The sequence below is a fragment of the Chiloscyllium punctatum genome, chromosome 39 (genome assembly GCF_047496795.1).
Source record: "Chiloscyllium punctatum isolate Juve2018m chromosome 39, sChiPun1.3, whole genome shotgun sequence".
NCBI classification, from domain to species: Eukaryota; Metazoa; Chordata; class Chondrichthyes; order Orectolobiformes; family Hemiscylliidae; genus Chiloscyllium; species Chiloscyllium punctatum.
The window spans coordinates 33,600,284-33,613,026 of NC_092777.1; the positions used below are offsets into that span (position 1 = coordinate 33,600,284).

A 12,743-nucleotide genomic window follows, 5' to 3' on the forward strand; every position below is an offset into this window, starting at 1 on the left:
ATAATTTATAGCCTCACATAGTAGATAGTCAACTACTATAAATGGCTTTAGAGAGAGGATGGCCATACCACTGCTGAAGAATGCTTTAATATTAAATATTCCATGAAAATTAATTCTGTACTTCATTCTGAAATGTAGATACATGCAAGTAAAGTCTTTTATGATTCAGCAATACATTCCTGGAGAGTTTGATCAGATTAAAATTCAGTAACTAACCTACTGAATATGCAGCCTGTGACCCTGTAATGTAATATTCTGATCACAATTATTCTTGCTGCACAGTGTAAATATTACCATCTGAACTGGTGCGCTGTTAAGCAAATCTTGAAATTACACAGGAACATAAGACATAAGCCGCAGTCGGCCTTTGAGTTTGCTCCATTCGTCAATAGAATAAGAGCTGATTTCATTGTGGTCTCAGCTACATTATCATGCACCCGTAACCCTTGATTCTCTTGACTATCAACCCTGAATAAGTTAATAACCCAGTGTCACTACATTCTGTGTTTGAAAATTCAACAATTTAATGACTTTCTAAAAGAAAAAAAACATTTGTGTATGCAGTTCTACATGTTGGGATGGCAAATCAGAGCAGGACTTAAGCACAACAATAATAATAACAACATAAGAACATAAGAACCAGGAGCAGGAGTAGGCCGTCCAGTCCTTCGAGCCTGCTCTGTCATTCAATAAGATCATGGCTGATCTTTTCATGGTCTCAAATCCACTTACCCATCCTCTCACCGTACCCCTTAATTCCTTTATTGTTAAAATAAAATCTACCTTAGCTTTAAAAACATTTACTGAAGTAGTGTCAACTACTTCACTGGGCAGGGAATACCATAGATAAACAACCTCCTGGGTGAGAAGTTCCTTCTCAATTCAGTCCTAAATCTGCTCCCCCTAATCTTGAGGCTATGCCTTCTTGTCCTAGTTTCACCTGCCAGTGAAAACATCCTCTCCACATCTATCTTATCTATTTCCTTCATAGTTTGATAAGATTCCCCCCTCATTGTTCTAAATTCCAATGAATATAATTCCAGTCTACTCAGTCTCTCCTCAAAAGCCAACCTCCAGAATCAACCTAGTGAACCTCCTCTGAACCCCCTCCAGTGCCAGTACATCCTTTCTCAAGTAAGGAGACCAAACACTGCACACAGTACTCACCAGCACCTTGTACAGCTGCAACATAACCTCCCCACTTTTAAACTCAATCCCTTCAGCAATGAAGGACAAAATTCCATTTGCCTTCCTAATTACCTACTAATGTAGCTGAGACCACAATGAAATCAGCTCTTATTCTATTGACAAATGGAGCAAACTCAAAGGCTGACAGCGGCTTATGTCTTATGTTCCTGTGTAATTTCAAGATTTGCTTAACAGTGCACCAGTTCAGATGGTAAGGACCTGGGGAGTTGCTGAACAAAGAAACTTCGGAATGCAGATTCATAGTTCCTTGAAAGTGGAGTCGCAGGGACCCAGGGTGGTGAAAAAGATATTTGGCACAGTTGCCTTTATTGCTCAGTGTACTAAGTTTAAGAATTGGGAGGTATTGTTGTGGCTATACAGGGCATTGGTTAGGCCACTTTTAAAATACTACGTGCAATTCTGGTCTCACCTGCTGTACACGAAAGACTTAAAAGATATACAAGGATGTTGCTAGGGTTGGAGGGTTTGAGCTATAGGGAGAAGCTAAATAGGCTGGAATGTCAGAGGCTGAGGTTGATAAAATCATGATGGGTATGGATAGGGAGTCTTTTCCCCAGAGCAGGGGAGTCCAAAATTAGAGGGCATGGGTTTAGATTACTTACAGTGTGGAAACAGGCCCTTCAGTCCAACAAGTTCACACCAACCCTCCAAAGAGCAAGCCACCCAGACATTTACCCCTTCACCTAACGCTATGGGCAATTTAGCATGGCCAATTCACCTAACCTGCACATCTTTCAACTGTGGGAGGAAACTGGAGCACCCGGAGGAAACCCACGCAGACACGGGGAGAATGTGCAAACTCCACACAGACAGTTGCCTGAGGCGGGAATTGAACCCGGGTCTCTGGTGCTGTGAAGCAGCAGTGCTAACCACTGTGCCACCGTGCCTCCTGAAAATGTTTAAAGTGAGCGGGGAAATATTTAAAAGGGACCTAAGGAGCAACTTTTTCACATAGATGCTTCTGCGTGCGTGGAATGGATTGCCAGTGAAAGTGGTGGAGGCTGGTACAATTACAACATTTAAAAGGCATCTGGATGGATCTATGAATAGGAAGGGTTTAGAGGGATATTGACCAAATACTGGTAAATGGGACTAGTTGAGTTTACGTTATCTGGTTGACACAGAAAAGTTGGACGGATGGGTCTGTTTCCATGGGGAATATTTCTGTATCTATCTTAAAAGGGAGATCTCTTACTCTGAAATAATGTGTCCTAGTTCTAGATACGTCCACAAGAGCAAATGTCTTCCCCAGCATTCACGCCATCCAGTTCGCCCCATGATCTTACATGCTTCAGTAATGTCACCTCTCATTCTTCGACATTTCAATGGATTTAGGTTACTTGGTTATCCTTCCTCTACAAGATAAGCCCTTCATCCTAGAATGTGAACCTTCTTTGAACTGTTTCTAAAGTAATTGTATCTACTTTTCAAACAGGGAGACCAAAACTGTACACATTAACTCTGATGTGGTCTCACGAATATCCTGCACAGCTGCTATAAAATAAACTTCTTTAATGTTCCATTGAACCTGCAGTAAAAGTCAGATTCCATTTGCCTTCACAATCACTTTCTGTGGGAATGCTAATTTTATGTGATTCATGTACTGGAAAACTCATCCCACAGTACCACCAAGTTCTACAATCTCTTCCCATTTGAGTAGCATACGGCTTGTCTCTTCTTCCTGCCAAATGTACAGGTTCACTATTATTCACACTATTTACCATCTCCCAATGTTTTCTCCTTCACTTACACACCTTTATCCCTTAGATAACTTGCCAGCCCCTTGACAAGCTACCTTCCTGCTTCCTTGGGTGTAAGATAGCAACCGTGCGTTTGGTCCCTTTGTTCAAGATATAGGCTGTACACAGTTGCTGACATAGCAGTGACATCTGTAGTACTTCACAATGTTACAGCTTGCCAATCCATATGAAAAATCATTTATCACAGTGCTAATGAAGGGTCACTGAACCCAAAATATTGACTCTGCCTTCTCTCCATAGTTGCTGCCAGACCTGCGAGGTTTCTCTTGCAATTTTTATTTTTATTTTAGATTTCCAGCATTCGCGTTTTTGGTTTCATTTATCAATATTCTCTACTTCCTTATTAGCTGACAAATCCTTTATCCATGCCAATATGTTACCTCCTACAGCATTGTTATCTTGAGTAGCTTCCGTTGATTTAGCACTTGATCAAACGCCTTTTTAGAAATTTAAGTACTGGCTCCTCTCTATCCACTGTGAATATTATTTCATCTATAAATTCTAATAGATTAGTTAAACATGATTTCTCTTTCACAAAACAAAGCTGGTTCTGCCAGATAATATCATGATTTTCTAAGTATCCAGCTATAACCTCCTTAATAATAGATTTTAGCACTTTCCCAATGAAACAGGTTAGACTGACTGGTCTATTGGCACCTGCTTTCTGCCTCATTCCCTTTTTAAATCAAAGTAAAACATTTTTTTTGTTTTTCAGTCCACTGGTACCCTTCCAAATTCTAAGGAACTTCATAAGATTATAACCAAAGTGTGAGTACAAGTATATTCAACAAACAATGCACACATTGATGGCATTTTAAACATCTGGTGTGTAAAAGAAAGACTGCTTTACTTACTCATCTATGTCCTACGGATACTATCATATGGAAACTCAAGACTTTGACACACCTGAGAATTATCTTAACATTTTAAAAAAAGTACACCAGAAAAGCTCTGTCTTTGACCTTCATATAACTTGCGTGTTTGCCTAGTAAAATGTATGCAAGTCCAGTTAAGGGTGGGCACTTCTCCAGGTCTGGGTGGTACTGATTAACCAGTGAACTTTGGTCTTTTGGTTAACAAGATTGGAACACCTTGGTGCTGCCTCGTGACCCGCCCTGAACTGAATGCCATCCTCAGAGTCACCATTCAATGGAAACAGAAAATGTAATTTTTCTGGTGGAAAATGCTTTTCAAAAAGCAAACAGCCTGCAATTTCTGCTCAAAAGTATTGGTTTGTTCATTGCCACTGCAGAGTTTTAAAGACAAGTTGTGTTTTGTGCAATCCACTTTCTGTAAGTTTTCGAGCTGATTTTGAAAACATTATGGTGAAAGAAGGAGCTACTCACAAAACTGACCACATCCCCAGGCAAATTAATTAGCAGTGGACAATATGCTAATGCTACTCTTTTGTGAGCATCAGTCAGAGACATTCCAAAATTTTAAACTGCAAGGATACCAACAGGTACATTTCAAAAACATTTTTGGATTTTTGTTATTTTCAATTTTCTAAATGACTAACTACTCTGCTTCAATCCAAATAGAAAATAGTTTTGTTTAATTTTGGAAAGTAATTTTCTGTAATTTAAAATGAAATCAGGTTTTTACTGGTAGTGGATTGACACTCACTTAAAACATTTATTTACTATCATAATTCCATTTCAGCAACTACAGCAGGACCTGAAGGACTGTGGATGCTCCTCATTGCAGCATTGATGGATCCATCAGCTTTACCAACACAGCCGAGCTGATTTGTTTTGTGTGAATGAGTTTTAAGGAAATAACAACCAAAGAGAATTTTCTCACCCTTTTGCTGCTTAAAGAGTGAACCAGGGTGAGGATATCCATAACAATTTCAAAATTGTTTGAGAAAAACATTCCAGTCTAAGCAACCTTGGTGAACCTTTGCAATGAATTCTGCAGCTGATTTACATTACTGCTCCCATGTGTTGGTGCTGAAAGAATGACTGTTGGAGAGGTTCATTGCAAAGCACCCAAGTAGTACAAATGTTACTTATCAGGCTTAGCACAAGCCTTGAAACCTGAAGAGAAACCATTGTATTTTTTTAAATAGATGCAATTTGCACTGGATTCAAGCAACTTGTCCTAAAATGGCCAACAAAACACACTAATTAAAAATAATTATTACAGCCTTTTTTATTCATTGTCTTTGATTTTATTATTCTTTTAACTTTCTATTTAAGTGGTAGCATTTAGTACAATGGATGAATTAGATGTCACAATTGCGACTATTAAAATATGAATTGATCACAAACAATTCTAACTCTGAGCTTTATACAAAAAGAGAACTGGGTTAAAAGATTAATAAACTCATTTATTGCTGGACTATTTATACAGTGTAGGTGAACAGGAGTACTGCAGATGCTGGAGATTAGGGTCAAGAGTGTGCTGCTGGAAAAGCACAGCAGGTCAGGCAGCATCCGAGGAGCAGGAAAATCAATGTTTCAGGCAAACGGCTCATTCCTGATGAAGGGCTTTTGCCCAAAATGTCGATTTTCCTGCTCCTCGGATACTGCCTGACCTGCTGTGCTTTTCCAGCACCACACTCTAGACTATTTATACAGTGTGCGGTATCATCTTGGAATGATGACATCTTTGCAGTTGTGAATAAAAACACATTTGGCAATTTGTGAATCTCAGGCTAAAAACAAAATTAAAATTTGTTTCAAGGTGCAAAATTACATAGAAGAATATATAGGAATGCATTACTTTTACTTTCAAATGACTACAATCTGTTCACTATCTTTCGCACGATAAATAATTTGGATAAATCCTTTTATCAGAATCCTTTAACTGAGATTATAGGAGTATTCGAATTCTAAACACTAGGTTGTTCTAGCTTATGTTATGACATGGAACTAAAATGATTGAAATGCAACAACTGCCAAACTAAGCAGTGGCTGAATTATTTATTACTGTTCGGAGGCCTCAGGTGCTACAGCTGTCAATCAAATGAGATTTCAAAAGACTTAGTGGGTGCCAGATGAACTTTTATTAAAAATACATTCAATTTCAAGGCATCAGTGACTACTGGGAGTACAATCATAAACAATTAGCTCAGTCTGCCAGCTTGCATGCTTTTGACACCTTATATAAATTCCCCGAATCCACCAATCCTGTTTTGAAAGGAATCATAACCTGATTAGTAGAATTGAAAGTGACCACACAGTTCTAAAATCCAGACAGCCAAAGTTTGTATTTTAAAATACAGAATCAATAGCTTCTCCTAAGGAATCACTGGCAAAAGTGAATAACAAAAATGCCAGAGCACATGCCTTATTAAAATTTAATTTAATAACATGTTTGCTCAAATTGCACAACAAAAACATGAAGACCCTGAGTCTGACACATGAACCTACAGAATTCACATAGTACAAACAAGCTGAATTTACATTTTGTTACTCTGTTTATAGTAGCTAATGGGAGCTGCAAACGTCACGAAGAGAAAGCAGATAAAGGTGCACAAAAAAGCACTCAAAATTATTTCACACATCTATACCAGCATCTCAATGTCGAAAGCTTGGAAGAAACAAATCCCAATCAGTAGCGGTCTCTGATCCAGTAATACCAACAGGTTCCATTTTGGATGTCGTTCTTCTCAATTCAGTTTTATAGGTCAGACTCAGACACTGACATTTCAAACCTCTTTTGGCAATTACATTACTGTATTTGGTTCTTGTAACCCTGTAGAAGACTGTGAAACCACAAAACACTAAGCATCTATTTTCCACTGGAATGAAGACTAGATTTATGAGTGTAGAGGCTGGGGAGCAGATCACAGATTCTGACACACTAAAATCTCAGGTAAACAAGCACCAAAATAAAAAGGTTTAAACCTTTTTCAAATAAGGAGCAACAGAAGTACAGGAAGGAAATAAAAAGAAACAAGGTTAATTTTTGAATGCTGCTCAGCAAATTGCGCATCTCCCTAAGGTGACAAACTGGTGCCCAGTTAATCCACTTTCCTCCTCTTCCCCTCACTCTCAATGCGATCTGAGCCGCCTATTAAGGTAAGTCACTGACCCAAAATGTGAAGGACAGTAGAGGAACTTTAACACATGCATCTCCAGGTAACATGTAACCTAAATACTCAGCCACCCTGAACACTACCATGACTTCATTAAGTTTGTAAATTCTTCACCAACATAATAATGACAAAGTGCAAGTTGATCTGCATAACACCGTTTTTGTTCTGAGTTGGGATAGGAATAAAGAGTCTTGTTTCTGTTTGAATATTAACAAGTGGCACTCTAAGAAGTTGCTGTGGTTGAGATGGCTTGAATGGAGGAAGAGAGTGAGAATGGAAGCAGCCAGACAAATCACTCCACTGCCACTTCCCTCAGTCTCGTCCCCCTCTCCCCAGGTATAGAATAGAAGAGTTTCACTAACAGGAAGACCACACACAGTACAACTGTCACTGTTAACTGGTTTTAAAATGATCAAATGATGTAAACTATTAACCCCCTAACGATATTATTCAAATACTTCCATCTCATCGGGGTTAAATCTGTGACTCTGTTTTGGAAAAAAAGGCTCAGTATTAAAAGCCCTTCTCACAAGGAAACTATTGCCAAAACTACCCAGAAACTTGTCAGAAGTATTTGGGACCTCTGAAACTTTGCCAATATTATCTGATAATCCAAATAATAGCAAAGATTTATAATCAATCTTATGGTTGCAGCTCCTGTTAGATATCATATTATCTTGAACATTTCTTGTACTGACATTAGGGAAAGTTATTGTGATGGTGGATATCATAAAGTCAATGATTGTCAGAAAGCTGTCACTATCTTTCAATAGTAAAAAAACTGCCCTTCAGATGGAGCTCTGAAATGAAGAGTTTCAATTTTCTAAAGATCAACTGGTATTAAACTTGCTGAGATAAACTTCACCATCAAGTCTTCTAGTAGATGATCAAGAGGTAGGAACAGGCAAAGAAGCAATTTAGCCGACTTAAGTTATACTTCCAAAAAAGGCCTACGTCTTCTAATCCCATGACTACAGCCAACCTTTGAGTGATACCAAAGTTTTTGTCTCAATATATCTGTCCTGTACTTTGATCAATTTTTTGCAAGATCCATCTGAGAAGTGAAAGAAATAATAAAGTCACATCAATTCTGTTGTTCCATACATCCAAACAAAAAAAAAACACAATGTGTTCCAATGTAAGTTTTCATTTGTGTTGCTGGTATGGTTTCTTGAACAAAAATTGAGAACTGTAAAAATAGACAGCACACCTCTCAATGGTTATAAACAATGTAGGTTCTCTTCCAAGACACACACTATACCCACTAAGAGCTATATCATGGTTCCATCCTTATACAAAAGTAGGGCTGTAGCTATGTCATGATTAGGCGAAAGTGAGGAGTGCAGATGCTGGAGATCAGAGTCAAGATTAGAGTGGTGCTGGGAAAGCACAGCAGGTCAGGCAGCATCTGAGGAGCAGGAAAATCGACGTTTCAGGCAAAAGCCCTTTATCAGGATTAAGCCATCCCTGATGAAGGGCTTTTGCATGAAACATCAATTTTCCTGCTCCTCGGATGCTGCTTGACCTGCTGTGCTTTTCCAGCACCACTCTAATCTTGACTCTGTAGCTATGTCATGTTGACTGCAGCAATTTAAGATGACAGCTCATCTCAACATTTCCAGGACATTTAACAACAGGCAATAAATGTTAGCCATGCCCTATCCCAAGGATGAAATAAATCTTAGTCTGGCGGTACAGTTCTAACTATTCTGACAAATCAATTATACCTAAATCTTATCCTTTTCTCTATACAGACGCTGAATGGATCTGCCATGTATTTTCAATTCTGCTCTAGTTGCTTTATAGTTTTCCAGCCTTTACCTAGCTGGTCCTGAGGAAGTGAGTTAATATTTACAAGATGCCCTCTGAGGTACACCAATATTGCAAGATGGCATTTTTAAACCAAGAAGGGTTTTAAACTACAAGTGCAGTGTGGTTTCATCTCCTTTCTTCAGATCAGTCAGGAGACAACAAGTGTTAATTAACCCAGTGAAAGCTAAAAGATCATTTTAGATCAACTCCCAATCTCGAAGTGAATAGAGACATTTTCAATATCACCACTGTGTTACAAATGGTACATAACTTCTACAATAAGGAAAAGTTGCTTTTATTAACAATACTTTAAAACCATTTTAGCGAGATGTATCAAGGATAACTATGTTAATAAATACAGATGTTAGAAATGAGACTGAAAAGATTGAGAAGGCTATGACCAGTCAACGTGACATAAATTATTACAGGAAATCAAGAATTCAGTGCAAGGGCACTTGGGCAAATTTCAAATCTATCAAACCAGGAATTTAACCTCTGTGTCTCAACAAGAAATGCAGCCCAATCTATGTTCAATACCCAATGGAATCTTAATACTCCAGATTAGTAATTCAATTTTATAAGATTTATCTGGCAAGGAGTTACTCCTGATTAACGTTGAATTAAGATTCTGTATTCTATTTTGGGCAGACACTGAAAGGTCCTTTGGCCCAAAGGGGTTTCTAGCCAGCATAAATAATTGTTTCACTTCCTCTTTAGGAAAGACAACGCTAAAGATTGATGCATTTTGCAGACACATGCTTACTCTCTCACTCAGACAATTAAAACAAAGGAGTACACAGTTACACAGGACTGTGGGGGAAAATTGAAACTGAATGAGCTTCAGAATAACCTTAGTGGATTTTGTCATTCCTTATTTTAACTTGAATCTGCAGTTTTCTTAACAATTTATGCCCACAATATTTTGCAGATATAGCTTTTCTGGATATAACCAACATCAGCTCAAATTAAAATCAGCAAGACTAGTTTAATTAATAAAACTGCCTTACAGCAATGTTTGTGACTAAAAAATATGAACCCAAACATACCAGAACTTTGTGAATGCAGCTCATCATGAACTAACGAGAGCCATCTGCTGCTTGTATTAACATCAAGTTTCTATAATCAACCTGTTGAGACATGTTACAATAGACCTCCATGGTGGGTGGCACTTGAATTGGGACTTTCTGGCCCAGAAGTAGGGACACTACCACTACACCACGGGAACTTCATAACAACAGGCCTCAACACGGGATCCCAGGAAGTCACTGGAATACTGTATAGAGTTTAGTTACCTGACTCTAGTTAGGAATGCACCCTGACCCAGAGGCAGCAAGCTTTAGTCACTAAAGAGCAGGAAACAAGTGTGGGAACAGGAAAGTAATAATTGAATTTTATGGCAGAAGTGGGATCTGACAGTGTGGTCACTAGTGCCAGACAGAACAGCCCTGGGCTGCAGGCAGAAGCACAATCCTGGTACATTTTTAACGTAATTATATAACATAGATTCCCTCACAAATAAAAAGCAAAATTATTTACTTTTGATGTAACTTGTTATTGGATTTGATAATCTCTAATTGTTTTTTGAAGGGGATCTCTTAATCCCCTTTAAAATACACTGTTTCCAAAGTAATGTTGAAAGATGTCAAAAATAATATCCAGGAGCATTCTATGCGTCCACATTTTTTTTAACAAAAGCTACATATTATGAACACAGCTGCACTTGCCAGTTTCCTTACACGAAACGTGTGTTTTCTTTCTTCTTCAGAAATGAACAAAAGTTGTTATTACTCTAGCCCCAGTCTTGGCTACAAATACCTCCTGCTAATATTTTGGCATTTTTGCCTGTAAAGCTCTCATGTGCATTTCTGAAACGTGGATTACTCTCCATTTGCCCACTGTAATCCCAAATTTAGATTTATATAGCCTTTACATGCTTTCTGCAGTCTATCAGGAGCAACACCTGTCAAACAAGTTTAACTGCTTCACTCCTGACAGTTTTAGATTTCATTAACTACACTGTGTCACTGAATGACCCAATGAACCTGCATACATCACTGAGGTGGTTAACAGTAAAGGCTGTTCTGCTGCAGGATTCCAAAATTGAAAACTGTACTCAATCTAATAACTCAAAGCACATCATCTAACAACATTGCAATGTGAACTGATTTTAATTTGATAGTTCACAATTTGATCATTCCATGATCTGGCTGTAGATTCTTAACCAAAAGGTGAAAACCTGGCTTCAATATGTCAGATGGAAGCATATAAATGGGTCTCATCCAGTTTATACCTTGCACAGCAATTCTTGACTTTAAACTAACTTGTTCAGGAAAGAAACAAACTGTGAGTTAGACGAGGAAGAAGAAACAAAAATGGACATAGGGCAGGGGTGATCAACTTAGGGCCACATCATTAATGAAACCATAACATCATAAAATGTAGATGTAGAATTAGGATATTTGGCCATCAAATCTGCTCTGCCATTTAATCATCACTGATATCTTTCTGAACCCCATTCTCCAGTCTTCTCCCTGTAAACCTTGATCCATTTATTAATCAAGAACCTACCGCTGTCTTAAATACCCTCAATGACTTGGTATCCACAGCCTTCTGTGACAATGAGTTCCACAGATTCACCACTTTTTGGCTGAAGAAATTCCTTCTTATCTCAGTTCAAAAGGATCGTTCCTTCACTCGCTATGCCGTCAGATCTGAGTCTCTCCTACTACAGAAACAGCTTCTCCATGTCGACTCTATCCAGGCCTCTCACTGTTCTATACATTTCAATCAGATTCCCCCCCCCCCGTCTTTCTCAACTCTATTGGGTTCAGACCCAGAGTCCTCATATGACAAGACCTTCATCCCAGAATCTTTCTTCTAAACATCGTTTCGACCTCATCCAATGCCAGCACATCTTTCCTTAGATATGGAGACCAAAACTGCTCATAATATCCTAATTGCAATCTGACCAGAGCCTTATACAGGCTCAGCAGGACACAGAGTCATAGAGATGCAAAGCATGGAAACAGGCCCTTCGGTCCAACTCATCCATTCCAACCACATATCCTAACCTAATCTATCCAGCATTTGGCCCATATCCCTCTAAACCCATTCTATCCATGTATCCATCCAGGTGCCTTTTAAATGTTTTAATTGTACCAGCCTCCACCACTTCTTCGGCAGCTCATTCTAAACATGCAAAACCTTCTGCATGAAAATGTTGCCCCTTAGGTCTCTTTTAAATATTTCCCCTCTCACCCTAAGCCTATGCCCTCTAGTTCTGGACTCCCCCACCCCAGGGAAAAGACCTTGTCGATTTACCCTACCTATGCCCCTGATGATTTCATAAGCCTCTATAAGGCCATCACTCAGCCTCCAATACTCCAGGGAAAACCACCCCAGCCTGTTCAGCCTCTCCCTGTAGCTCAAACCCTCCAACCTGGAAACATCCTTGTAAATCTCTTCTGAACCCTTTTAAGTTTGACAACATCTTCCCAATAGGAGGGAGACAAGAATTGCACACAATATTCCAAATTATCTCTGCTCTTGTATTCTAACCTTCTTGAAATGAATGTCAACATTGCATTTTCCTAACGGTCAAATGAACCTGCATGTTAATTTTAAGAGAATCCTGAACCAGGACTCCTGATCCCTTTGTGCTTCAGATTTCTGAAGCCTTTCCCCTGTAGAAAATAGTCTATGTTTCTATTCTTCCTGCCAAAGTGCATAACCTCACACGTTCCCACATCATATTCCATCACAATTCTTTGCCCACTCTCCTCCCAACTCTGATACTCAATGCTCTGACAAATTGTCCTTGCCATATGCAGAGTATTTTCAATGTGATCTGTACCGTGGTGAATTACTTTGAGGGAAGGAGCCCCAGAGCAGGACGTTGTCTCCAAGTTCTTGAACCT

The 12,743-nt window shown here is 38.9% G+C and overlaps 1 protein-coding gene and 1 long non-coding RNA gene across 4 annotated transcripts in view; one reads left to right on the top strand and one right to left on the bottom strand.

Annotated features, from left to right (window-relative positions):
* The window catches only part of LOC140463942 (uncharacterized), a 63,645-nt gene extending 58,890 nt beyond the window's left edge, over positions 1–4,755 (top strand). Inside the window, exon 3 of the long non-coding RNA XR_011954822.1 lies at positions 4,632–4,755. This is a non-coding gene — a long non-coding RNA (uncharacterized lncRNA). The remainder of the gene's footprint in view (positions 1–4,631) is intronic.
* Positions 1–12,743, bottom strand: part of usp43a (ubiquitin specific peptidase 43a) — a 435,233-nt gene that overhangs the window by 371,790 nt on the left and 50,700 nt on the right. The window lies entirely within an intron of this gene.